The sequence below is a fragment of the Ambystoma mexicanum genome, chromosome 12 (genome assembly GCF_040938575.1).
Source record: "Ambystoma mexicanum isolate Mex_15411 chromosome 12, UKY_AmexF1_1, whole genome shotgun sequence".
In the NCBI taxonomy this organism is placed as follows: domain Eukaryota; kingdom Metazoa; phylum Chordata; class Amphibia; order Caudata; family Ambystomatidae; genus Ambystoma; species Ambystoma mexicanum.
In genome coordinates, this window is record NC_090936.1 from 518,927,976 (window position 1) to 518,951,982 (window position 24,007).

At 49.1% G+C, this 24,007-nt stretch overlaps 1 protein-coding gene across 6 annotated transcripts in view; it reads left to right on the forward strand.

The window, feature by feature from the left end:
- Nucleotides 1–24,007, forward strand: part of DENND2A (DENN domain containing 2A) — a 420,914-nt gene that overhangs the window by 56,676 nt on the left and 340,231 nt on the right. For 2 of the 6 annotated variants that reach the window (XM_069628808.1, XM_069628813.1), the window contains exon 1: nt 535–711. The exons of 3 other annotated variants lie outside the window; for them this stretch is intronic. The gene's annotated coding sequence lies outside the window, so the exon portion shown is untranslated. Of the gene's footprint in view, nt 1–534; nt 742–24,007 lie in introns of those variants that run through there. One more of the 6 variants, XM_069628809.1, reaches the window with a different exon arrangement.

The window sequence follows — 24,007 nt, forward strand, 5'->3', positions numbered from 1 at the left end:
CTCTTGGGTCACTTTTCTCAACCTCTTTCAGGCATGCATGCCAACATGTACCATTCTATTCGGGAGATGGCAGTCCAGTCCTGGTTTGAACGTTCCATTCTGGGAATTGGGGTACTGGGTTTAGACCACAGCTAAGCATGGGCACGCATCTCCTGACTAGAACGGGGCATGCTCACTCGGGTCACTTGTCTTTAGTTCTCCGAGGTCACTCTTGGCTGTATTAGGTCACTTTCCTCAGCCTTTTTGTACCTCGCTTTTAGCCACCGTTCCGGTAGCCGTGGTTACTTCTGCTCCCCTTGCCTCTCGGAACACTGTCATTATGGAACATGACTGGCCCCCTTCCCGTCACACTACCGGGCCCACTTTACCCCGGGAGTTTTCTTGGATCCCCCAGGTCATTTCATTACCCCCCTCTCCCCCTCCCCGCACGGATGCTTGACGCTGCTGAGCGCCCCCTGGGCAGGAGAGGAAGGATGGTGAGGAAGGGGAGGCGGGGGCGAGGGCAGGGGGAGGAGGGAGGATACGTCAGCCGCCTCTGCTAGAGGGAAAGGAGAAGGAGGCGGCGGCGGAGCCCCGCTCAGACCGATCAACTAACTCTTCCCCAGGACCCAGGCCCGGAAACTTCCCACCCCGGGGAGAGAGAGAGGGGCCGCCGGGCCATGCCGGGGGAGCCCCCCACTGCACACCATGGAGACTGAGCTCCCGAGCCAGGTACGGACCGGGAAGCGAGAGCTACCGGAGGTAGGAGAGAGAGGGCAGCTATCGATTATAATGAGAAAGGGCGGGGTGAGGGACTGGATGAAAGAATACTGAGAAGGGGCGAAGTGTCCCGAGCGAAGCATATTCTTAAATTGGGGGACCAGCGTCATCATTTGTGTTCAATTACCGCCCCTCCCCTCCATCTCTCTCCCGTCCACTTTTGTTTTCTGCTTTACTTTCTAGTTCCCTGCGCCCCCTCCGTAGTTTGCCTCTTTCATTGCCCACTTGCAACTCTACTCCCACCCACCCTTCTTTCCTCGGCCTCTTTCCTGTCTAACAGCCCAATACTTTATAGTAAAAAAACACCCTTCCAATTTCTGGACCCCCACTTATATGGCTCCGAGTAAAGTGTGTGTTTCCACTGCACCTTATGGTGACTGGGCGCTCTGCTGGTCCTGTTCACGGCTGGGCGTGTGACGGCGTCTGTCCTGATGTAGCTTTCACAGAAGGACGCGCTGCTTTGACGCTCTGTGGTCATCCATGTCACTGCTTGAGAGCCTATCACGGGCATGCCAGTCAAGAGATGTTACGTTGTTATTTTATACGGCACCAAATTGCCACCATAGCGGTTTCAAAGCACTACACTTTATTATGGGTGCCAAGCTTCCCAGTTCCATGCGTGACACCTCGAGCCAGTCCGGGTTTTATTTTCCAATTGCATGCTGGAACGTGTAGTTTCATTTTTTCCATTGTAAGTATGGGCCTACAAGTCCCAGGATGCAGTGGGGGAGAAACATCAGGACTGGCTCAAGGTGTTACCAATAGAACTGGGAAACTTAGCAGCTATGGTTACATCGGTATACCCATGGTGCACGTGCCACTGTGAAATGTTGCTTTTCACACTGTTATATGGTCCCCATGATGATGTGAGATGAGTGCCCTTTGCAATGTGTGACCCATGACCAGTCCCAATCTTGGGTAGAGATCACCTTATGGTTTTGCGTTTGTCCCACAGGTGAACGCCACATCACCAAACGACACGCTTGCCAGTCACGGGGGAGTGTTGGGTCCGGAAAAAGTGGGGGGGCAGTTGTCGGGACTCTGGGCTAGCTAGCAGGGGAGCCGACTTATGAATTTCCCGGGGGGTGCCCAAATATAGGAAGTGACATCACCAGTGGTTATATGACCGCATTTGCACATAGTCACCAACTTGGTGGGTGGGGGTGGGGGGTCTGCTGAACAGGGAAACATTGGCTGGCATTTACTGCATATACTAAAGTCAAGTAAGGAGGTTTAAACCTCCCAGTTGCATTCCAGTAGGCCAACACTGACCCTACTCCACCCCTCTATAATCATCCAGGTTGTAGTAGCCCTCAAAAGGCAAAGCAACACAACTAGGATGTGAGAACGAAATGCCATCGCATCCTGTGAGTGTGTCAAACCTCAGAGCAAAGACTGTGTGTGCCTCCTACCTTGGAGCACAATCTCACTAATTTGGTGCACATCTTGCAAGTGGGTGCATGGGAATCCCATGCGTGTGTGTGGGGTGCAGACCCCGGATCACATGCTCACTTCTTCAGTGTTAAACTCTGGCCAAGGCTCTTTGGCCAAGCATTCAGGATGGGTCTCACACCTTTAAACAGTGTGACATATTGAGTGGGCACCTCACTCCTTGGTGCATAGTATACCCATTGCTGGTAATCTCACAACTGAATGTACAGTTTCCCTCTTGGTCATCTCAGTGACCCCATGTATATTAATGGAGACAGCCTCCCATCTGGGAAGACAATTATATTTCTGTTAAAACACTCTGAATTCTCACTCCAGTTTTCTCGATCTGTAGATCCATACCAGATTCATTTGTTGTGTATGCAGGGGTGATAACTTGTGTCTGATAGAGCTCATTCTTTCATTCAGTAGAGATAAAGGGGTAACAACCCCCTGTATGTGGGATCAGGCTCATTTTGCACCATGGCCCCTCACTCCAGAATGAGTGAGCAGGTTTTAAGACCCTGCTGATTCTGCTATCCTACAGGCTCGAGCCTTCTATCCCTTGCCCCATCACGGCTCCCAACATCCTGAGCGGCAGCTTATGGACACCAGGCAGCTCGGGACATTCCTGTTGCCAATTGAATGTAGCCAGATCTACTATTTAGACACTGGGAGAGTGCCATGAACCCACATTGGTGGTGAAGAAGCACTCAACATACAGAACACAATGGTATAGTGTTGCAGTCCTGCTGAGAAATAACAATTTGGTCTGTTTAAATGTAAAGCAGAGTGGCTGAGAAGTACACGCACTGTGCCATTAAAAATAAAGCAGCTGTGGTGGGTGGAAGTGCTGCTTGAGTATGCAATTCCCTGCGGGGTAGTGTTGGTCATTTCCTATTGAAGTATAGCAGCCCTATTGAGAAGTGCCATTAAAAGCAAAGCTGTCCAGTAGGCTGAATCAGTGCTGCTCCATAAAAGGTGTAGAAGCCTCTGTGAGAAGTAGCAGTACTGTCCCAACGGTGAGAAGGGTAGTATTTACACATTAACTATGCTTAAGAACTTTGGGTTATTGAATAGTGCTGTTACGTTCTGAGTAATTCCATCCCTTCAAATATATTAGCTCTTGTATATACACAAAAGTGTTCAGTTATTCTGATGATGATGAAGATGTTAGACTTGCTCAATAGTTCTGGTTCTGTATCATTAAATGTACTTCAGATCTTCAGAGTCTCGGGAGGATAGCTCGGGGGCAACATGCTCGCCTTGGTAGCAAGACGACATGGAGCAATACAGGTTCGATCCCTCGGTCCGCGCTTAGATACCTCTGGGTATTACGTGCATTATAAATAACCAATTAAAATAAATAAATCTGCTGAGAAGTGCTGGGGCCTTGTCAATAAGAGTGTAGCAGCTCAACTGAGAGGTGCTGATGTTGTCCCATCAAAAGTATAGCAGCCCCACTAAGATGAACTAGAATTGCCTCAGCAAAAGCATAGTATTACAATTATAGAAGCCCTGCTGCCAAGAGGGGTGCACAGATGTAGAAGTATACCCAACCCAAAACGATTTTTAGAAATTGAGGGACAGATGCAAAACAAGAGCCTCTTGCTTTGCATCCATCCCTCAATTTTTAAACATCGTTTTTTTTCCCGGGCTTTCATCCGGGCTGCCAGAGAGGGACACAGTATGGATGGAACAAAGGGCCATCCATACTGCGTCTCTTCTCTCCGGCCCGGGGGTCTCCGACCCGACTTGCTTCTGCCGGGGGGTGCCCGGGCCCCAGAGCCCCCGTGTACTCGGCGCCCCTGCTAGCTAGCCTTATGGGTGTAGCCCCTGAGCTACTATCCGGGCCTACGACCAAAAGAACCGGGCTTATAGCAGCCCCCCAACCTCCACCCCTGCAACGCCCCTTGTGGCATTAGATGTATGCATGAACTGAGGTTGCGAATGTCACCCTTGGATAGATGATGGTCACAATGTAAGGTGAGCAGTGTGGCATGGATTCCACTCCTGATATGAGAAGGATGGATGTGAAGTGCACAAGCCTTGGATCGTCTGGTGTGATGATGCCGTGGGTCGCCTGGTGTGATGATGCTGTGGGTCACCTGGTGTGATGATGCTGCGAGGCGTCTGGTGTGATGATGCTGCGAGGCGCCAGACTATTGTAATCGGCCATGTAGAAAACCAACATTTTTTCTCTTATTGAGTAACATATAGTTCGTTTTTGAGGGAGAGTGCACAAGTACTTCTGTGCCAAATTGACGTGGACAGCCATGAGGAACTCTAAAAAACGTCCAGTTCATTCTAACCAAGACCCCCCCCATGCCTTTCTCTTGAGCTGAGTGGCTATCCGAGGAAGATGCCCTAGGACAGGGTCCGCCCTCCCAGAGGAAGATGCCCTAGGGCAGGGTCCTCCTCGGGGAGATGCCCTAGGGCACAGTCCCCCTTCCCCCCGAGGAAGATGCCCTAGGGCAGCCCCCCAACCCCAGGAAGATGCCATAGGGCAGAGTCCCCCATGAGGAAGATGTCCTAGGGCAGGGCGCCCTCCCAGAGGAAGATGTCCTAGGGTGGGGCGCCTTCCCCCAAGGAAGATGCCCTAGGACAAGGTCCTCCTCAGCAACATACACTAGGGCAGTGTCCTCCTCAGGAAGATACCCTAGAGCAGGGTTCCCCCCCACCTCCCCGGCCCGAGGAAGATGGCCTAGGGCAGGGTCCCCCCTTCCCCGCTGAGGAAAATGCCCTAGGACAGGGCACCCTCCCCGAGGAAGGGTGCCCTAGGACACAGTCTCCTCAGGAAGATGCCTTAGGGCATGCTCCTCTCGAGGAAGATGCCCTATGCCTTCGGTGGCTAGAGAAAGAACCCCGGTGATCGTCAGTTGACAAGGCCCATTTCTATCTGGCTAAGACCAGTGGTGGAAATGGAAAAAATGTGGTGGGGGTACCACAACACAAGGCAGTGGTCTAGAGGGGGCGGTGCTCGTAGTGGACATCCAGCAATGCTGGAATACTTTTAAAAAATAAAATAAAAAAACGCCCTCGATGGCAGCATTGCCTTTTACCGCGCCTTTGGCACTGGTGTGTAATGCACAATGGTCGCTACATGTACAACTGATTCCTTTCAGTTGTACATGTAGCGAGCATTGTGCATTACGCACCAGTGCCAAAGGCGCGGTAAAAGGCAATGCTGCCATCGCGGGCGCTATTTTTTTTGTTGTGGTTTGTTTTTCCAGCGCGGTTCATGGGCTTGGGCGGCTGACTCTGGCCGGATCCCGGGATCTGGCTCCAGATCTGGTGCCGGATCTCGGATCCGCCAAGAGCCGGCCCAATGACCAGCTCTGGCAAAGACAATTTGCAGCTTTCTAAGAAGAACTCCCTGTAGCCGTCTGAGGAGGTTGCCTTATGCTTGGTCTAGAAAGTTACCTGGTGTCTGGTGGTCTGAGGGTGTGAGGAGTGCTCCATGGACCTCTGAGGAGGGGGCCCATCCGCAGGAATGGTCGGTGGAATCGTTTGCTGGCAGGGTGTGACGTTTCCCCGCCCCCTCCCTTGGCCTGATGGGGGAAGTGTTTGAGTCTCTGCCTCTTCAGGGGAAGGTTGTTTGGGAGCAATGGTAGGACTATGTAGGGTTTCCTAGTTGCCACTTAAGCCCTGGCCGGATGACTCTCATGCCTTTCAGACAGACACGGCCATACCCCCTCCTGCTTCCCCTTACAGGATGCACCCCGCCCTTTTGCATGTGCGGGGAGATAGCAAAGAGTCTTAATGTGCAAGGCCATCTTTCAAGAGAGGCTTGTTCTCAAAGTTTACAGATGCGCAGGCCTGAGCAGAGTGATGGCGCTAGGTGGGCTGACGCGCCGTGCCAAGCCTCCATGTTAGGTCTGGTGTTTATACAGGAAGACGGAAAACCATAGACTTGCAAATTATAGTTCTGAGCGATGTGATTATTGTTTAAATGGCTGCTGGAGCCTGCGTGCGTCAAGGGGGAGGGGCCGGGGGTCTGCAGCTCGTCCTGCATTGGCACTCTTTCCACTTTATAGTAAGTGTCGCTTGCAAACCCAGCACAACATCCTGTAAACGTGTGCAAATCCAAAGCGAGACTACCAATCATTGAACAGAGAATCTAGGAGTGGGAGAGGGGGTGGATGTTACTAATTTTACTCACAGTGGTGGGTGGAAATGGCGCCCAGGCAGGATGCAGGAGTTTTCGCCTTTGAGTTGGAAGCTCCAGGCGGAGATGAGCCCTTCCTGGTCCCAGGGTTCAGCTTGTGTACCATAAGTGTTGTTGTGCCCAGTGTGAAGGGGCCGCCATCTTCTGCTGGCCGTAGGGCCATCCTGTGGGAATGCTGTCTGGCTACACTTGTGGTGAATGTGTGCACCTTGCATGTGGGGCCTGTGCTTCTGGGCTGTCTCCTGCAGGTGGCCGGGCGCTGTAATGTCCCTTTTAAGTAGACTGCAGTCACGTGCACATGCCAATAAAGGCTGGTCCACGGGGCGCATGCGCGGTAATTGGAGCGGTTACTCGGTGCCAGGGTCAGACAGGCTTTGTAACTTAATCATCAAGGCAGACACCCCCCTCTGGGCCAGGGCTCTTCATCATTTATTTAGTTGTATTATATTACCCAGGTCCTCCCATCCTCATGGCATGACTGCATCCTGGTACCGGTGTATAAGAAGGGTACCAGAACTGACCCGCGCAACTATCGCCTTCTGGCTATATTGGACGTTTGGAACAGGCAAGGATTATCCGCAAGAGACCTGTATATGCTGCTTTTGTTGACTATAGCACTGCCTTCGACACAGTGGTTCACGCAAGGCTGTGGGGGAAGCTGGAAGTCTTGGGTATTCCACCTGGTCTTTTAAAGATGGTTATGTTGCTACATGCTGAGACGCATGTCAAAATAAGGGTAAAGGCTGACTGGGGAACCTCGGCTTGGATCCAAACTGGCATGGGCTTGCAAAATGGCATGGGCTTGAAACAGGGTTGCTTCCTGACCCCAATCCTTTTTAATCTGTATCTTTCTGATATGGGACTTGCGCTACCCGACCGAAGGGCCTCCCTCCAAAGCTTGGTGATATGGTGGTACGTTGGATGGGTTATGCAGACCACATTGTTGTCCTGGACCGTACACCAAGCGCCCTTCAAATCTCCTTGGATAGCCTCCACTCTTACTCTGTCCTGAATTCTTTGAGGATAAACACAAATTGTGGTCTTTGAAAACTGTCGCAAGCATGCAATCGGAGCGGGCTGGAATATGAATGGTACTGCAATTCCGGTTGTGAACAATTAAGTCTATATGGGTATTTTTCAAGCAAACGCAAGAGATCTATCTCATCTGTGTGGCCTTAAGGTCTGCTTGGCGCGAATTGTGGGGACCATAGGTTCATTCGCACGTAGGGGTGGAGGATGCTCGGTGGGAACATTGCTTAAACTATACACCATAAAAGTAGTGCCGATTCTTAGCTTTGTGGCAGAGGTTTGGGGTTTCGGCGCTCTAGAGGTTCTTACTAAGATTGAGATAGGGCCCTAAGGCGTCTTCTAAGATTCCCATCTTGTGTTCTGGCAGAAATGATTGCCCTGGAGTTTGATCTCACCATGATTCATGAGCGTATTGTACTTGTCAGCCTGACGCTCTGTTGGAGACTTGCGCACGGCTGGAGAAATACCCTGATGGGGATTCTTTTTAAGGCCCTTATCACCAAGGCTGTTTATATGAAGTGTTCAATTCTGGGGAAGATGTTGTGCCTGACTGAGCAGTGGCTTGGGAGTTCTCGGAAGGTTCTTTTTCTGCTGGGTCCAAACCAATTTAAGAATGCAATGAGGGGGAAATTGGTCTCTCTCAAATGCAAACAAATGATTGTCAATTTGGTGACCAAGTCAACGGCTGATGGCTTATTTCCGTATATATTGGATCTTTATCCCGGGAGGATAGCTCAGCGGCAGCGTGCGCGTCTTGGAAGCAAGACGACACGAAGCAACAACAGGTTCGATCCCCGGGTCCGCGCTTAGAAACCTTTGGGTGTTTAAGCGCGTTATAAATACGTAACTAAGAAAAAAAACCCACACAATTACGCAACTAAGAAAAACAAAAAAAAAAGACAATTCCTGTAACAGCGCCTCGATGCCTGCGGGCTGTGTGAGCGCTTTATAAATGTGAAATAAATAAATAAATACAGATGGTCCCCCTCATACATCTCCAAGTTCCTGGGTAATCACATTGTGTGGGTCTATCTCAGCCTTAAATTCAATGCAGTGAATACGCTTGAAGTCACAGGTTGGTGATCCAAAATCCCGAGGGGGGGTGGATGTGGTTGGTTCTGGGGTAAAGGTGAGGTGGAGACAGTGCAACATCTCCGGACACTCTGCGAAGCACTGGATGAGCTACGTGGAAGCGCCATTCGGGCATTGGGGTTGGAATACCTCCTCTCTCCGGATACTCTGTGGGGTCTTTTTAAGTCTGGCTCACATGAGGGGCTCATTGTCTACCTTAACAAGCTGTGGAGAGAAGTCTATGGCATAACCCAAATGCTTGAAGATTGAATGTATCTGTATTTCTGTATTTTTGTTATTCTTATGGTTTCTTCCTTAATTGAGGTATCTGGTATAATGCATTTCTACTGGCAGGTTATTTTTTGTTTTTGATTTGTGATTAAGATAAAATGTATTAAAAGCTATTCATTTAGCTGTTTTTGTTTTTTTTAAACCATCTGGGATGACCCATTGTCCCGCTGGCTGGTAACTGTAGCAACGGAGGGATAATTTTTCTAGTGAGGAGTGCGTGGGGATGGAAGGATTGAGTGGTGAGTGCAAGTGAAATGTATGCCCTTTGAAGGGAACGGCCACTACACCATTTTAATTACCTGGCTTCTTCCTAAACAAACGGATTAAACCGTGCTGCTGCCCGATGGGAATGTCACGGGGTGCGGGCGATTTTAACACAAGGCATGTTGTTGCTCTGCTTCATCACAAATCCTCTGGTACATTTATCCCCCTCTTCTTGCGTTACTTTTTCCATAGAAACACTCCTTTGCCACCCTACCACAGAAACCTCATCATGGCCCCTTTTTCCCCCACTACCTATTCCAGCTGTTGGACTGAGCAGACACTCAGTGGTTTGGTACCCTTTGCTAGGCGTGATCATAGCCTTGGCCCTCACAGTTGCCGCTGCACAGTCCCTCCCACCCAGTGGTCGGAGTGGGTGGGAGTGGTGTTCCTCTACTTTTTTGAAGTTTATTGTTCTATACTTTTTTTTTTTAAAAGAAACCGTTCCGTTTTAAAATAAGTGTAGGAAGAAGTTGAAACGTACACTAAACGTTCCTTTAAACAGCAGGTGAATGTGTTGGGGGATCTGTATTGTGTGTAGGAGGGGGCGTGGTGGTGGGGTTTGTGGGGAGTGGGTGCAGGCCAGCAGTGAACATAATTCCACTACTTCTTTTCGTTCACTACTGCCGCTGCCTCTCCGCTGCAGTGTTCAAGCAGCTGCTTTACACTTCTTAACAGCTGTAAGATATTCAAGAAGTTGTGGTAGCAATCAGGCGGTGGCCTAAAGCCATGACTTGTGGAGAAGGCGGATCTGCGCTGACGCGGAGGTCGAGCTTGCGTCTGTGGCTTCTTCCGCCGCACGCAGCCTGTTCAATGGTGCACGAAAAAACAAAGGAAATTCTACTATTTCAACAACAAAAAAACTACTGCCTGAAAACAATAGACCCCAATTAGACCTCAGTAATCCGTTCCACAATGCCAATGGAATTCGCTACATTTCTTCATGGCTGCTCCATAGATGCTTAAGAAACATATGGCAACAACTAGGTCCAGTAGAAACCTCCCACTGGAATTTCCACCAGTGCCCCTAACCTTTATTGCCTCGCAGAGCTTGCGAGAGTTTGCAGGGTGCATTTTGGTGCCCGTTTAAACACACTGGGGGGCTGCAGTTCTACCCAACTGTGCAGTCTTCTCACCGTGGGTTTTGAGGACTCCTGGGGACACAGAATGCAACAGCACACTTGCCTATGCGCGGCTGTACTTCATATGAGAATTCGGTCCACGTTGTGCCCTTTAAAGTCCTTTACCAATATGGACCTTCCCATCAGCCACGGTGCATCTTAACAGACGCATGACGGTGCATGTTCTTGCCACATGGTGTGCTGCTGGCTGCCCTTTAGCTTGCAGTGCCTGATCATAAGGGGGCATGTCTTTTGCCTTTAGTCTGCCTCATTGCACACACATGGCTGCAGGCATGTTAAAATTAGACCCTGCTTGTAAGAGGAAATGCAGACAGAAGACGAGGACTTTGCGAGGGGCAGGGCCACCTGACGGAGGTGAACTGGGAACCAAAAGAAGCCCTGAAAATAATGTTCAAAGTGGCCCCATGTTACCAATTTTCAGCAATTTGAGAAAATGTGGAAATGAAATCGGTTACCACACAAGAGGCCCAGTGTGCAGAGGCCTACCCGGAAATCTCCAGAGTTCTGTATAGGCCAGTCCAGCCCTGCCACCTGACAATACCAAGCTGGTACAGAAAGAGGCCCAAGTTAGAGTTGGGAGGGAGGGGAGGTAAACTGCTGCCTGCGCGCCCCAGTTTACTGGGGGTTCTCTCCTAATGTATCAAATGGATCTGACAGACTTGCTCCCCCTGTGGAATCCTTCTAAATCCTCCAGGTCTACTATGCCCGTATCACCCGTCCTCCACTACTGTCGCGTATCAATGTCACTTGTCATCTGTTATTCCATACTTCAATACCTAGCCTGCCTTACTCAGGGGTCAGGTCTGACCCCCTTTACAAAATCATACCTGTTTTTGCTCATGTGCACACCTGAAGTTGCCCCAAGCAGCATGAGGTGAGGCCTTGCCAGACTGTGCCCTCATTGTGTCTTTTTGCTTTGCACTCCTGAAGTGGCACCAGGAGGTGAGGCCTTGCCAGACTCTGCACTCATTACTCATTGTGTCTCTTGTTTGCTTTGCACACCTGAAGTTACCCCATGCACCATGAGGTGAGGCTTTGCCAGACTGTGGACTCGTACTCATTGTGTCTCTTGTCTGCTTGGCACACCTGAAGTTGCCCCACGCGCCATGAGGCGAGGCTTTGCCAGACTGTGCACTCATGCTCATTGTGTCTCTTGTTTGCATTGCACACCTGAAGTGGCCCCCCGCGCCATGAGGCGCGAGGCCTTGCCTGAGCTTCTTATTGGTTAGTACAGATGCAAGCGTTGTGGTGGTAGAACCTGCCCTCCTCAAGGTTCCTCCCCACCGCCTTCTCGAGGCTGATGGCCGAAGTTCCTCAAAGCTCCGACCGCTGTCCTGTTCTGGTCTGTGTTTGGTTCATGACACCCTGCATGCAAAGCAACAAAAGAAATCGGAGTTCTCCAATTTCCCATGGCCATGCCTTAGGAGGCGATCCAGTCCTGGTTTTTCTCGGAACGATGGCGCTTGCAGCTTTTTTTTCTTTCCCATTTGAAATGTGTGAAAAAATGCATGATTGATTCGCCCTCACGTGTGCCACAGGACATTTGCGAGGTCTGGGAAACGGGCAACACGTGCCTCATCTCGCGTGTAGTGCAGTAGACGGTTGTCCTGTCCAAAAGACAGACCCCGGAAGTGACAGCACTCTCCTATCACAGGCTAAGTAGTGTAGGCACTCTTTCTCTCTTTCATACCCGTAACTAGTAACCAGAAACTACATGCCATTCTGTGTAGAATACCATTTGGCCGTAGACTTTGAATATTTACAGCAATAATAAACACATGATAGAAAGCAGGTGTGCTTTTGGACACCTCATGTCCAAGGTGAGTGATGCCTTGTACCGGCCGATTGTTCTGCTAGTGGTCTTTCCACCGTTTATCGGGCTCTGCTGGCAAATCCCTTTCTTTGCGTACCTGCAAGCCAGACGTTTGCCTCTATCCTTGGCTGGTTCCTTTCTCTCAGCCCAATTGGCATCCTCTGCTTAGACGCGTGCCGCCTACAACTCGGCCTGGTGCCAAACCTGCCTCCCAGCGTCTTGCTCACTACTCCATTTCCCAGGGTTAGTTGGGTGGGAATCCCGTCGCGCTCTACCCTAACTGGGTGTGCTTGCTACCTTCCTGGTGGCCCTTTTTATTCCTCTTCTTGTCTTTATTCCCTGCTACCTTTTCTCGCATCTTTCTTTTCTTTTCTTTCCCTTTTCGGACCCCTGTTTGTTGCCATGGCAATTTATCGGTTATGGCGCCTCATGGCCGCCCTACCCCAGTGAGCCCCTTTGCCTATGCCCTAAGCCTAAATCCCCCAGCTCGGTCCACGGCCTGTGGCCTTTGTATTCCATTCCCACCTGTCCAAAATTCAGCTGGAGTCGAGGGGTATGTGTTTTCTGCCACCTCTCTTGTGGGCGACCTTCTCTGATCGTCTCGGTCCACTGACTAGTCTGCCAGATGAGCAAGTGGGCTAATGTGTCTGAGGTGGTGGGCACAGGTTTGACTACTGGGGAAGCGGCTTAACCTTTCATCATTCAAGATGCGGATATTGGTTCACTTCTGTTTTAACACCTGCTAGAAGACTAATGTGCAAGGTGGCTCGGTAAGTTAATGTGTCTGCTGTGCAGGGCTCTGCGTTAAGCCTGCAAGTTTGCATCCTGCCGGGGCTGACTCTGCCTTTCATTCTTGCACAGTTGATTAAATAGATCACCTTTGAATTGTTTTCCATTGGTTCGAGTGCCCGGAAATGATAATGGGCGGGTGGAGCGCTTTCCGGTGCGGGCTTCGTTTTTGGTAAGGCCCTGGACAGCTGTTTGTGTTTGGTGTTGGCTAGTGCCAGAGAGCCCGCCCGTCTCAGCAAGCGCTATTTGCAACTGTTCTCCTCTCCTCTTGCCCCTGCTGGCTACACACTAGGCAGCAGGTTGCATTGCATCTAGTTTGCATTGTTGGCCTCTGTGTTTCTCTTGGCACTGTGCCCAAGCCGCACAGCTGGCGGCGACGCTCGGGCACAGGAGTTGGCTCTTGGCTGCCGCTCACCTTTAATAGGATAGCGGCGAAGGAGTGGGCGCCCACTGCCTCCTGCTTGTCTCTCACGAGGTTTGGTTTGCTTTCTAGTCACTGTTGCAGGGATTTGAGTAGGCTTTGGCGAGGGCAGGGGCTTTTTTTCTGGGCACTTTTTCTATATTTTAATATTGTATATGATATGTCATTATATCCTTTTTCGACTTGCACAAAAAACCATAAAGAAATGGAAGCGAATAAGCAAACGCTTTCCTTTAGGTGGTCGTCTTCATGTCACTGTTGCACAGGGGCAGACTTTCTACATTCCAGGAGGGCCCAGGCATTGGTTCACACTGCCTCTGATTAAGGTCCATTTTGACACTATGAACCCTTTAAGGGCAAATGTTTCGGTTTTGCACCAATATTCTGCTAGTGGTAGACTGGCTCGTCGTCTATAGATGCCTTATTGTAGAACCAGCCCTATATTTCAGAAAGTGATTTTTGCATGGCCCTCTCCACTTTAGCTCTAGGCCTGGGCAAAAACCAGCCTGGTTGGAGGAACAGGTCACCTCCTGTATCAAACTCTTGCACCCTGCCAAATTAATACTTGCACCGCCATGCCTGACGCAGTGTTCCGTTTAGGTTCTATATATGTGAGGCAACGGAGTGCTATGCAACAAGGAACACAGTAGAAGGGTGCAATCATTTGCAGAAAATCGGGACTGAATGTTAAGAGTACTGTAATGAAACTGGCCCATTTTGTCCCTTCTCCACAGAGGGAAGCCATCCCCTTTGAGGCTAGGGAGGTGACTCCGCTAAGCAAGACCCTACCTGGGGGTCTGGGCAAGTGCTTCCTCACTGGGAGTCGCTCCCCTCTAGGGGAAAAGGACTCCCATTCTGATAAGAGACTCCCAGTCCTTAACACACTTTCTGCTTATATGGGTGTGACAAAGACTTGGAGATCTCCTGTCACAACAATAACAAACAAGACTCCTTCCTTTGCTCTTTTGGGTTCAGCTAATGCTGAACATCATTTGAATGCCATGAGCAGCAAACACATAATTCTTTTTGTGTTGATGATGTGTATAAGAGCTGCACGGACTGTGAAGGGGTAACCGACTCCTATGGAAGGAGGAGTCATCGCTACACAGAGGCTAGCCTCGAAGATTACGTCCTTGCGGGCCAGTACTACGCCAAGCTGCAGAGCCGGTTGTGGCATAGGAGAAGCAAGGACCGCTAGCTGGAGGCTGAGAGGCGGGCTCTCTGACATAGCAAGCAGCTCCGGTCAAGAGAGATACAGAGATGGAGAGAAAACCGTCTTCCCTGGTGGCGCGCCCACTGGGGAAAAAAGTTGTGGGCCTAGTGCCCGGCAACTGACGTCGAGACAAGTGAAGGGAAATGAGCCCGGCTCCCAGAGCCTCATGCAGCGAGTGCCTTTGCTGATACAAAGATTACCGAATGGGAAGTGAACGCTCCCAAAGCGAAGATGCCAGTGAGGGCTCTGAACTTCGGTTTTCCACGAGTATCGAAACCGACAAAAACACAAGCATCTAAGAAAACGGAATGGGCACAAGACCCAGGTAAAGGAGAGTGAATGAGATACAAACACTGTATGTCAAGGCTGGGAAAGCCAACCAGAGAATGAGAGCCTGAAACAACTGAGATGGCACACACGCCCTATGTAAAACGGAGTGACATGGATATGTGTGCTTTGTACCAAGGCTGGGAAGACTGGCAAAGGTATGAGGAACTTATAAATAGGACCAGTGTGTGTCCTATGTGTACCAATGATCCTAGAGAGATCTGAAACCTGTTGATCAAAGCCAAGATGAGTAAGTCTAATGAGAACCTTATTTTCCTAAGGAGAACATGTGTGGTTTTTATTGACTAGAATCCCTGAAAGACTGAACTATGGTATTGGCATCCAAGTGTTGGGCCAGGCAGAAGCTTATCTGGGAAGATAGCTCAGCGGCAACATGCTCGCCTTGGAAACAAGATGACACGAAGCAACACAGGTTCAATTCCCCAGGTCGCGCTTAGAAACCTCTCGGTATTAAGTGTGTTATAAATAACCAATCATAATAATCAGAAAAAGCCTGCACCAGAGGACATTGCTACGACTTCCTTCTTCCCTCCTAGCGGTAGGGCCAGATAGGCATATTTCTTCATGACCCACTGTAGCCCAAGTCCTTCTATTGGTTCACCACAGTACTCTTGCAGGACACGTGGAGGGGAGACACATGGGTTTGCAGTCGGGCAGGGGGGATACAGGTTTGCGAGGCAAAGGTGGGCACAATCTTGATCCATTGCTTGGTGTTCTCCTGTTGAAGCTATATTCCTAGAAGTTTCACCTGATCTGTCCTTTCTAACTGCACTGTTGAGTTCCTGTCTGCATCTTCAGTTCCTCCCTTGCTGCCTTCTGCAATATTTATTGGGTGCTTTTAAACGTTTCAAAGAGCAATTTGTAGCCCTCTTCTTCTTGCTTGTGTTTCTGGATGTAAGTCCGGGCCAAACCCTCTCACAACAATCTACTTCACCATCACAATTGAGCCCTATGTCAGCTGTCTTCAGGTTGTTGCATCTTGTAAGGTCGCCAAAAGGGATCCTGTATCATCCTTCTGGGCAGCACTTTTTTTGTGGTGAGATCTAAGATTTCGTGGCCCCGGCCTACCAACTGAATCCACTGGATGCAGGTTTGCATTTAGTGGTAGGAAGTCCTCAATAAGAACATTGTAATGCGTTTCCTTCCCTCTCTGATGGATCACCCAGGATGCAGGGTTTTGCTCAGCTGTGCACATTTTCCAAATGTTCTACAAGCATCATGGAGAGCCACACAGGTTTTCTTGATTTGTCAGAGGGTCTGTTTATTTCTGTTTCTGCTGCTCCCATTAAGGTTGGTTTGTGGAAGCCATTGTAATTTTCTGCCCTTGGTTGAAAGCCAGCAATCTCCATCAAGTCATTACTACCTGGTGCTGACCTCACACTCTCTTTAGGAGATTTTAGAGTCGGGGATGGAATATATCCATGTTGGTTGACTTGTGATGGATTTTTGTAATGCTTGGCAAAGGGGGGTGGGAGGGGAATTTGGTTCCTGTGATGAATCAACTTCCGGGGCACCTGTGGTCCAGGGATGAATATCTGTTTCTAAACCATCAATCAACCCGACACCTCCAGTGCACCAGGAGGGATCTGAACGGCAGGCTTATCTCCGCCAGGTCGAGGATTGTTGGTTAGTTGCAACACAGTGAAAATACAATTACCCAATGATAGAAGGGACTGCCCAGTCAAGGTTGTACACAAATATTATCTTCTTTGTTATTACTACAACAGACAGTTCTATCACACTACAATTACAACCCACACTGTAAAGGAACGCAGAGGAAAGGCAGTTTCACAAAGGAAAGAGATGCACTCTGGATACTGACAGGAGGGTAGTAGGTAAAATAATCAGTCTTATAGTTTAAGATTATTTAGTTTTACATCCAAGGGGCAAAGGGTCGTAGCTGTCTCTAGCGGCCTTCGAAGAAGGACCAGGGGGGCAGAACCACAATGTACCTGGCGCTGAAGAAGTTCTTGGTGCACGATAGCTTAGAGGCAGTTCCAGGGTGCTTTGCAGCCCCTGAGACAGAGTTAGTGGTGGGAGACAACTGCGGGTACCAGGCGGCAGGCAATTTGGCAAGCAAGGTTGGACGGACATCTGCAGGCTGACCGACGCGGCGGATTGGGGCCAAGAGTCTTTGTCTCTGGGCTGGTTGACGATCTGGAATGCTGGTCGAGGCATCTTGGGCGGCTCTGGTGACTGCGGTGTGACAACAGTCAGTGGTGCGGTGAGCAGAGGACTCCACTGTCTCGAAAATGTCCTTAAAAGATGGGACGCTGGATGATGCTTGTGTGGCACTCCTCCTAGCTTCTTAGCAGGGCTCATATCATCCTTTCAAGGTGGATGGCCCAAAGCTCAGGAGAGTGTTGGCAGGCAATGGCCTTGTCCTTTGTCCAAAGACTCTCCAGCACTTCCCACCTAGGAAGTTTGCTGGCAGAACCTAGCAGGGCATGCTGTGTGCTGACTGGGTACCGGTTCTGGAGCTGCTGGACAGGTCCTCTAAGTCCGGTATCTCCCTCTCTTCCTTGGGAAATGTTTATGGGAGGGATCTTGCTTTCCTCTTGGAGCTCCTGGCCTTTCTTCACTGGTGGAAGATGTAAGGTAGACTGTACCTTCAGCCTGTGTGCAAATGAGTGCTTCCTCATACTCTTCGCGAAGTTGTCTGATATCTGCTAAGTGAGGGGTTCAGGCCTCTTTTAAAGCCAAATGGGCCCCAGTGATTGGTGCAGGCTAAGCCTACCTTAATGAACCAATCCTGGGTCCCCACCAACAATCTTCTGATATGCATGAGGTCAGGACCAGAGTGATCTGCAACAGGACAGACAATGGGTGACAACATATACTTCCCACCAATCTTCCTGTGTGTTACAGATCAACAAGTCTCTCTGGTTAACTGAGCCCTCTGACTCTTGATTAAAGCGCAGGTCTTCCTTGAAGTATGTGCCGAGAGTAGACTTCTTGTCTCCCCCAAATCACATACTTCTCCCCTCCTGAAAGGGGTCAGCTCTGCAGGGGTTTGCCTACGATAAATGGTGGACCCAGACAAGCATTTCACTGACTTTCATACAGAAGCGTGGGAACTAGCTTCAAGTTGACACATTGCATACCAAAGGGGTGTTAGCCCCGCCTTTCCTGATGTCTATCCGGCAACCAAGCCCCCTTAGCAGGCTTGCCCCAGTTATCTCTCATTAATATGCACTGCCACCAGCCAAATCAGACAAAAGGAAAGCATATCCATGGAGCCTTTAATATATAAATGGAGATGCTTTGAGGTACCTGTGGCTGTCACATTCCAGCTGAATATGATGGCGCCTGTAGGCTGTGTCTTCCTGGAATGTAGTACATGTGAATATGCGTTTTTGTGCGGTGAGCAGATAAAATGGTTGTGGAATGGCCGTACACATTTTGGAGGCTAATCTCCCATCATTCATTTACATTATTAAAAAATCAAAAAGTCCAGGCGAGCGCACTCTCCCCGTGCAGATGGTCGAATTCCTCACAGTTCCACACTTCCTCAGACCCTTCTCTACTGAGCTATCTTTAAGACATTTAACTTCGCTCTGTGGCCAAAGCTGTTCGGGTTGCTTGTGCATTACTCAGTTATTTCCCTTGCCTCTTTTGATATCTGTTGCGGGGCCTTCTTCTTAGGGTCTTTGCAGACTAGGCTTTTGCTGGGAACTTCACTTGTTCACTTTCATTTCTTTATTGTGCCCAAGGAGCACCTATGTTGTCATGGTACACAACACTGCCGACAATAGAACCACACTTGCTAACTTTGCCAAAAAATACAAAAAGGAAATCATTCAAACGAAAAAAGACTCATTCAATCATAGAATCAGTAAAGCCAACTCTAACTCCAAAGAACTCTTCACTATTCTTCGTGAATTAGAAAACCCTATTGCCCCCATAGACAATATCCCCAAGGACAAATCCTGGTGCACCAGCATCCAAAATGCCCTTGCAAATAAAATCATAACCCTTCAATCTAAAATTGCTGAGAAAAAAGCCTCCTTGCACCCGCACGGTACCCACACTACCCCATTGAAGGAGTTACCTAGCACACCCCCCCAAAACAATGTTAAACCCTTCAGGTTCACCAACATCTCTATACTGGAAACGGAAAAGGTCATTCTGTCCCTTAAACCGTCAAATTGCCAAGGCGACAATTGCCCTGCGCAAATCATTAAGGATGCAGCCAGAGATCTAGCACCCTTCATCTCGAAACTTATCAATGCCTCCTTTAACACGAGCACTGTACCTACCAACCTTAAAGGATCCTGGGTTCTCCCCCTCCTCAAAAAACAGACACTTGACCCAGCTATCCCCACTAACTATAGGCCTATTACTACGGTCCCATTCCTCCTTAAAATTATTGATAGAGTAGCCTACCTCCAAATCCAAAACCACTTGGAGACGCACCAACTGTTAGGTACACGGCAATCCGGCTTCAGACCACTGCACGGTACTGAAACAGCCCTCATTGACCTTAAGACACAAATTGACGAGTTGAAGGACAAAGGTAACATAGCTATGCTCCTCCTCCTTGACCTGTCAGCGGCCTTCGACCTGGTGGATCACGCAGTATTATGCAACCATCTAGCGTCTGCCGCTCACTTCTCAAGTGAAGCTATAGCATGGGTACAATCCTTCCTAGCTAACCGTTCAATGGGAGTGTTCTCCCCTGTAGCAGCAGCGGACCCAATCCAGATCACTTGTGGTGTCCCACAAGGCTCCTGTGTCTCCCCGACTATGTACAATATCTTTACTAAGCCTCTCTTCGACAAACTTGACAAACTAGGGGTAACCTACACGAATTATGCAGACGATACGCAGATTCTCATACCTCTATCAGGCAACTTTGTCGAAGATACAGCTCTAGTAAACAAAATCTACCTCCTCATTCAGGCATGGATGGCCTCCCACGGCCTCTGCCTAAATGACGACAAAACTGAGATACTAATACTGGGTTCCGACTCAACCTAAAAAAACTGAGCCCCAACTATCGTAACTTTAACATAGATGGCAATACAATTAAGGTGGCTACCGAGGTAAAAACCTTGGGCTTCTACCTCGACTCCACTCTATCCCTCAAAAAACAAGTCAACTCCCTGGCATCCTCTACAGCGTACACCTGCAAACTAATCAGGACCTGCAGACCTTACCTCTCTAAAACTAACTGCATCATGCTTGCCAATGCGTTAGTCATGTCCAAACTAGACTACTGCAATGCCCTCTATGCAGGGGCCAACAAGTCCATCATAAATAAAATGCAAATCCTTCAAAACAATGCTCTTAGAGCTGCCCTTGACATACCCCGCAAAGCACATATCTCAAACGTTAGGAAAGACCACCACTGGCTCAAAATCAGCGACAGAGTCCTGCTCAAGACACTATCACTTACCCATAAAGGGCTCAACAACACTGCTCCCCCCTACATCTCAGCCAGACTAACGAGAAAATCATCTAGGCACCATACCAGGGCTACTAACCACTACCTACTCGAAACCCCTAGATTCAGACGCTCCAAAGCAGGCGGAGTAAGCTTCCCTGTCAAAGCTGCCCAGGCCTGGAACGCATTACCCACTGCACTAAGAGCCAACTTACCCTACTCCAATTTTAGACACAAGGTTAAAAATTGGCTCTGGACAAACGACAACTAACTCCTGAGACACCCAATGGCCATAACACTGTTGTCCAAAATGACGTCTGTTCTCAGACCTGCACACTCTTTCAAAACTACAATATGCTAATTTTTCTTTTTCTTCTGCCACACGGCAAGTATTGATATGTCTTACTGTACTGTTATGTTGTTTCTCGCCTATACTCTGTATGTAACCCAAGCTTAAGTAACCTTGTACCTGCTGCGCCCGGCTACCCCTGGGTTTTGTGCGCATTATCAAATAAACAAACAATACAATACAACAGTGGTCTGATGTCTTGTGGCATGCGGCATAAACCGCCTTTGTGGTAGAGTGTGGGAGCTGGACCTTAATTTGCAGGTCTTGAGTTGGCTAAATCATGACCTGTGAGGGCTCCCTTTGCACCAACTGGTGGTGTTGGGAGGCCTGATGGGGCAGGGCCATTCCCAATTAACCCGAACTTGGGTATCCTCTGATACTGACCTCTGTCGCGCCACCTTGAGTGGATCCATGCAGAAGCAGGCACTGGGAGAGCATGCACCATTGTGTAATTGATCAATGAAAATGGCGGGTTCTTTACGGATTTCCTTTTCTCTTCCATGTAGCATCTACCAGTGGCAAATCAAGGGTCTATAGGTAGGCCAACAGTGGGTGAAAAGGCTTCAAAGCAAAACTGCTAAAGCTTCAGCAATCTTGAAGCCCACTTTACCCATGATCCTGTCCTAATTGTCTCCACCTTTTTGTAGGAAAGCATATCCTTGATATTGGCGGACCACCTACTAAGTGGGGGGTGCGGAGGGGCTGTCCGTAAGCATTACTACGGAAGGAAAGCTGGAAGCGGGGACTAGAACTCCCGGTCCAACAGCCACACGTTTTGTTAACTGCCCATATCTTCTGTGTAATATGGGTATATGTTGGACAGAGCACCCTATCTTGCATGAAAGGGCTAGAGAAAGCACAACTCTTGATGTAATCAAAACACTTTGCTCTCCAACCTGCCTTGGTCCTACTGAATGAGTGTAACATGGAAGGTGGACGAGGGGCAACCTTTGCTAAAATTGCAGAGGGGCTAAAACGACCAATTGCTTCCCCGTCCACTGTGCACTGACCCCAGGGTGTGTGCGCACTGTGTAGGCGCAGTAAGGCGACTGGAGCGGAAGGCCGATTTTTCATCGGGCACAAGCCACTCTGTCAAAGCCAGAGGGAAATTGCCCTTCAAAGGGACGCAATTTCAAGGTTATTTCCGCCTTTCGGGTACGCGTTTGGTGTCCTTGCCAACCCAGTAACCAGCGGGGAAACCGACGGCCGGTTTAGCTACACAGTGAGAAAATGATATGCTGTAGCTTAATTGTTGGGTGAAGCAGGGGGCAGTGAGGGAAGTGTGGTTCCTGGAACTTTGTGCCTACTCGGCCAGAGCTATGCGTGTGAGGATACACAGAAAAGTGTGTCATGGAAACGTGTGCAGCTATTTAGTATCACTGTGGAAAGTGTGGACAGTAGGGGGTCACGTGGGTCCGTCTTGCGAGCTTCGCACAGAAAGTGTTTAGCAGTGTCGTACCACTTGATACGTGGGGATCAAGTGCGCAGTTGTTTCAGACTCGAGGGGAGCGTGTGGCAGTGCGTGGTCGCACAGCAAAGGTGTGGTCGAGCGATGCAACACGGCAAATACAGTGCACACGCGGTCCTACGAAAACATGTATTGCTGTTCTAGGTCCGAGGTAAATTGTTGCAGCCTGACCGCGTGTTGATATTTGTGGCACCATGGAAGGCGGGTGGTTGTTTTGGGTTCTAAGTAGGAAGCGTGTAGCTAGGTGTTCACATAAAGTGTGGAAGGTTCGGTATTGTCACGCGGAAAGGTGATGGCTGTGCTGTGTACGTCACACAGAATATCGCAGCTGTTCTCGGCAACGGTGTGGCCATGCAGGGTTCACACAGGAAAGTGTGTGGCCGAGCGGGATCCCAGCGGGGAAGAATGTGGCCAGTTGGGGGCAGCATAGAGTGTGTGGTCATGCTGAGTTGTTGTATGCAAAGTGAGTTGCCCTGCTGAGTCACATGGGAAGCGTGTGGCTGTGTGGGACTATGTTCCCACACGGAAGCCTGCGCAACTGCTCTGTCTGTGTGACGGCTCCTATCTGCGCCATCTCGTTCCTCTCAGTGCAGGCCCAGATGCTCCTGGGTAACACTTTTGGCAAATGAGTAGAGGCAGTTCTGTTACACTGACAACTTCCCTGATGGCGCCGATAGCTTTGCCACAATACTGGTAGCTGTCCTGCCCGCCAGGGTTGTGCAAGTAAGCGGCAAAGAGGAAGAACCCCACTTGATTCTTCTGTCATACAAAAGGGCTGTCGTTTCTGCTTTCAATTGTTAGCATGAGCCTGCAATTGGAAGAGTATCTGGTGTAGAATATGTTTTTTTTTTTTACTTTTGTTTACATATTTTAGGGGTTTTATTGGCAGAAACCCAACCTCAAGCACTTCTATGTCATTTCATCGCGGGGTGCTTTTTCGCAGATTTTGCATTGGAGCACTTTTGAAGCGGTTACAAGTACAAAGTGCTAACATTCGTGGGTCCTTGGGTTGCGAGGACAGACGGACCCACCTCGTCTGTCATTTTTGTCTGCTGCATAGTCTCCAGTTCTGTCTTTTCATTGACACTTGTATTACTCCCTGTGTTTTTGCCCAGACCCTACTGATTTTTGTCTCCACTAGACCTATTGGAAGGTGGTTCCATGCATCAACCATCTTTTTTCTCTAATAGTCATTTTTTGATGATGGTTTTGAATTTTCTTTATTTATTTTTTTACCCTTGAGCCTCCACTGCAAAGTATTATCTAGTGACTGTTCTCTAGAGCAAAGGTGTCCAACTCCTGCTGAGGATGGACTTCACCGCAGGCTTTCAGTGTTTCCATATAAGATACATTTGCATAAATGTGAAATCTGTAGTCATTATGTTATGGTGCGTTGTTTACCTAACAACTCCTGGTGCTTCATGCTGCCTTGTCAATCTGTTTGGAAAATGTGAGGTCACTAAATATGATAATTGCATCATTCGTCTCTTGTAGCTTTCAGTATCCTCTGTTATACTCTTTGCCAGGCTTTCGTCACCTGAATGTTGTGACTTTCCTCTAGGCTGCACAGAAATTGTTTACTATTTCTGCAACCATGCTCTTGTGTTCGTGGTTATTTATATATATATATATATATATATATATATATATATATTTTTTTTTTGTTTTTGTTTTTGTTTTTTTTTTTTTTTTTTTTTTTAATCCTGCGTTCCACTTTTTCGGTTATTGACTCTTCTAAACTGGGTGTCTTCTCCAAAGAACAGTCCATCTTCAATGCCTCTAATACAGTCAGGGGAAAGGATGGGCCTTGCTATTGGTAGATCACCTCAATGACCCAGACAAGCTTTGCGGACAGCAGACGATGCTTCCTCCCACTCGTCCATTTCCCAATCCAGCTTGCCAGCCTGGAACCGGCGCTGGAGCTGCTTAGTTTGCCTGCGAGACGTCTTGCTGGAAGTGCTGAAATCTGAGATGATCACATCCAGCTCCTCATACAGGATGAGGAGTTTTCTGCCTTTATAGCCTGGCTGCTTGAAAACCCTGTCCAATGAGGAGCTTCCTGGTCGTATTC